The 4,306-nt window shown below is 50.9% G+C and overlaps 1 non-coding gene across 3 annotated transcripts in view; it reads right to left on the bottom strand.

The window, feature by feature from the left end:
• The window catches only part of LOC118939591 (uncharacterized), an 18,853-nt gene extending 17,495 nt beyond the window's left edge, over window positions 1–1,358 (bottom strand). The window contains exons 1-2 of one of the 3 annotated variants that reach the window (XR_016487556.1): window positions 1,244–1,358; window positions 984–1,072 (exon numbers count right to left, since the gene is read on the bottom strand). This is a non-coding gene — a transcript (uncharacterized LOC118939591). Of the gene's footprint in view, window positions 1–983; window positions 1,119–1,165 lie in introns of those variants that run through there. The other 2 variants (XR_016487555.1, XR_016487554.1) reach the window with 2 other exon arrangements.
• Between the last annotated feature and the right edge of the window lie 2,948 nt (window positions 1,359–4,306).

Genomic DNA, 4,306 nt, shown 5'->3' with positions numbered 1-4,306 from the left:
TGACCTCTCTCTCTCTCTCTTACCCACCATCGTGAACTCTCTCTCTCTCCTACCCACCATAGTGACCCCTCTCCCTCTCTTACCCACCACAGTGACCTCTCTCTCTCTCTTACCCACCATAGTGACCTCTCTCTCTCTCTTACCCACCATAGTGACCTCTCTCTCTCTTACCCACCATAGTGAGCTCTCTCTCTCTCTCTCTCTCTCTCTCTCTCTCTCTCTCTCTCTTACCCACCATAGTGACCTCTTTCTCTCTCTCTCTTACCCACCATAGTGACCTCTCTCGCTCTCTATCTTACCCACCATAGTGACCTCTCTCTCTCTCTCTCTCTCTCTCTCTCTCTCTTACCCACCATCGTGACCTCTCTCTCTCTCTTACCCACCATAGTGACCTCTCTCTCTCTTACCCACCATAGTGACCTCTCTCTCTCTTACCCACCATAGTGAGCTCTCTCTCTCTCTCTCTCTCTCTCTCTCTCTCTCTTACCCACCATAGTGACCTCTTTCTCTCTCTCTCTTACCCACCATAGTGACCTCTCTCGCTCTCTATCTTACCCACCATAGTGACCTCTCTCTCTCTCTCTCTCTCTCTCTCTCTCTTACCCACCATCGTGACCTCTCCCTCTCTCTTACCCACCATAGTGACTTCTCTCTCTCTCTCTCTCTCTTACCCACCATCGTGACTTACCCACCTGGTCAACACTGAGGAGACTGGCTTGTCCCAGTTCTGTTTGCATCCGTTTGGCCTGACAATGACTCTAAGAGCAACACAAACAGATCTGGAACCAGGCAGTATGTACCTGTATAGCAGACGATGAAACATTTGGTAACCTACAGTAGTGTTGCACAGTACCTGGGTGCTCCCTCAGTCTAAAGCCACTCTAACAAGCCATAGGTGCAACAATCAGGACCCTATAAACCAACACTTGGACTACTTCAAGGCATGCTGCCAAATTATTTTATTTTAATTATAAAACTCTTACCTTGCAGGTCTGATATCCTTCTTTAAAACTATCCCAAAGTTTAGTTGAGTTGTGAGCACTTCATTCGGTCAGTCTGATATCTCGAGAACCTGAACCAGGAAGAAGAATGTAAGCGTAGTGGATTGATTGGTGGAGCAGAGAAGAAACCCACAGACAGTTAACTCTCCAGACAGACTACAAACTTTATATTATCAACAGCTCTCCTCGTGTGCTCCTTGCAGCACCGAGACACCCTCTCTCTGTTTGGCTGAGGAGGTCACCTTGTCCTCTCTTCCTTCCTCAACCCCTCCACCTTTCTTGACCTTTTGGTAGGGCTTCTTGGCTTGCTCTCTCCAAGGGAGGGAGGGAGGGAGGGTAGGGCTTTTTTGCTTGCTCTCTCCAAGGGAGGGAGGGAGGGAGGGAGGGAGGGAGGGTAGGGCTTTTTGGCTTGCTCTCTCCAAGGGAGGGAGGGAGGGAGGGAGGGAGGGAGGGAGGGAGGGTAGGGATTCTTGGTTGCTCTCTCCAAGGGAGGGAGGGAGGGAGGGAGGGAGGGTTGGATGGAGGGAGGAAGGAAGGGAGGGTAGGGATTCTTGGCTTGCTCTCTCCAAGGGAGGGAGGGAGGGAGGGAGGGGGGGAGGGAGGGAGGGAGGGAGGGGGGGAGGGAGGGAGGGGAGTATGTTTAAAGACATCCCCCCTCTCTCTTTCTGTAGCAACAATAAAGACAGAAAGGAGAAAGCCAGAGCTAGCTAGTTGTGAGATGGGTTAAAGTTCAACAGGAAGTTAACTTAACTAAGGAAGATGGGAATATTTATGGACATGACATCAAAATGTACCTTGGTCACGTAGTCATCTAGACTTTGTTATTACTCTAGGCATGTGACCCTCATTAAAAAGTTGAGAGAGCGAGCGAGAGAAACATAGAGAGAGGTAGGTGGGCAGAGCAGGAGAGCAGGTTTTCTGAGCATCGGTTCAATTCTCTCTCTCTCTCTGTCTCTCTCTCTCTCTCTCTCTCTCTCTCTCTCTCTCTCTCTCTCTGTCTCTCTCTCTCTCTCTCTCTCTCTCTCTCTCTCTCTCTCTGTCTCTCTGTCTCTCTGTCTCTGTGTAGACATGTCCTGATGAATAGCTCCCTGTACAGTAGCCTGAGGACATACAACAGGAGGAATGAACCTGCTCCTTCAGCTCTTCCCACTGTCTCCAGATTTATATAAGCCCCGGACAGAAAACATAGAGCCCATAGGTATCCCCCAGTAAGCCTGAATTAATGAATAAATAGTCTCCCTCGGCAGGCAGACTGGTTGCTCCCAGGGGATTTCCGAGACAAATGAATGAACAAACCTGTTTTTTCAGTCCTTAGACCTCCTTCAGTAGCCTGAGATGTATTCAGTAGCCTGAGATGTATTCAGTAGCCTGAGATGTATTCAGTAGCCTGAGATGTATTCAGTAGCCTGAGATGTATTCAGTAGCCTGAGATGTATTCAGTAGCCTGAGATGTATTCAGTAGCCTGAGATGTATTCAGTAGCCTGAGTGAGGTGCTGATGAGGACATAGTAACTCTGTAAGGAGGAAGTAGCCTGAGATGTATTCAGTAGCCTGAGATGTATTCAGTAGCCTGAGATGTATTCAGTAGCCTGAGTGAGGTGCTGATGAGGACATAGTAACTCTGTAAGGAGGAAGTAGCCTGAGATGTATTCAGTAGCCTGAGTGAGGTGTATACCAAATCATGTCTGTCTAAAAAGAGACAATGTGAACAAAGTATTACATAGTGAATAATGTATGAAAGGTTTATTAATGTTTTAATGGCAGTTTATAAACTGTATCTAGACTTTCTAATCTAACTGGAGGTTGAGATTTTCCTCTGTAAAACTAAAGTTTTATCACTTTGATGCTACCAAACAAGAGACCACCTGGGTTCTTATCCCAAACCTGTCGGTTGTTGTCTCTTGATGCTTCCCAAACCCCCAAAATGTAGTGTATGAGCTGCATGAGCTGTTGATGGTGTGATTGAAGCCATCCTGGCCTGGGAAATCTTGAGGCACTCGGTAGCCATTCTGATTCTGGTCTCACTGGCCTTGAGATAATGTATTAAAGGTGGCCTGTTGGATGAATCCCCTAAACACTGGGCCTGGGTCACCACAGCAACAGAGGAAGAGGGACCGTCCCCTAGACACTGGGCCTGGGTCACCACAGCAACAGAGGAAGAGGGACCGTCCCCTAGACACTGGGCCTGGGTCACCACAGCAACAGAGGAAGAGGGACCGTCCCCTAGACACTGGGCCTGGGTCACCACAGCAACAGAGGAAGAGGGATCGTCCCCTAGACACTGGGCCTGGGTCACCACAGCAACAGAGGAAGAGGGACCGTCCCCTAGACACTGGGCCTGGGTCACCACAGCAACAGAGGAAGAGGGATCGTCCCCTAGACACTGGGCCTGGGTCACCACAGCAACAGAGGAAGAGGGATCGTCCCCTAGACACTGGGCCTGGGTCACCACAGCAACAGAGGAAGAGGGACCGTCCCCTAGACACTGGGCCTGGGTCACCACAGCAACAGAGGAAGAGGGATCGTCCCCTAGACACTGGGCCTGGGTCACCACAGCAACAGAGGAAGAGGGACCGTCCCCTAGACACTGGGCCTGGGTCACCACAGCAACAGAGGAAGAGGGATCGTCCCCTAGACACTGGGCCTGGGTCACCACAGCAACAGAGGAAGAGGGATCGTCCCCTAGACACTGGGCCTGGGTCACCACAGCAACAGAGGAAGAGGGACCGTCCCCTAGACACTGGGCCTGGGTCACCACAGCAACAGAGGAAGAGGGACCGTCCCCTAGACACTGGGCCTGGGTCACCACAGCAACAGAGGAAGAGGGACCGTCCCCTAAACACTGGGCCTGGGTCACCACAGCAACAGAGGAAGAGGGACCGTCCCCTAGACACTGGGCCTGGGTCACCACAGCAACAGAGGAAGAGGGATCGTCCCCTAGACACTGGGCCTGGGTCACCACAGCAACAGAGGAAGAGGGACCGTCCCCTAGACACTGGGCCTGGGTCACCACAGCAACAGAGGGAGAGGGACTGAGATGAGATTCTCATCTTCTCATTGGTATACTGGGGTAGTGGGTAGGGTGTTGACGAGGTGATTGGCTGACTGGGTGGAGGGGTGAACAGGTGACTGGCTGACCGACATCCCAAATACCATCCTTTTCCATAGGGCCCTGCTCAAAGCTAGTGCACTAAATAGGGAATAGGGTGCCATTTGGGATGTCGCCTGAGGGGAAATCTACAACACACAGAGATGCCCGTCATTAATATCATTATTAACCGTGACTACTTCTATAATGAATGATG

This window comes from Oncorhynchus mykiss, chromosome 16, assembly GCF_057628025.1.
Source record: "Oncorhynchus mykiss isolate SJ-2025 chromosome 16, ASM5762802v1, whole genome shotgun sequence".
NCBI lineage: Eukaryota > Metazoa > Chordata > Actinopteri > Salmoniformes > Salmonidae > Oncorhynchus > Oncorhynchus mykiss.
This window is presented reverse-complemented; position numbering and strand designations above follow the sequence as displayed.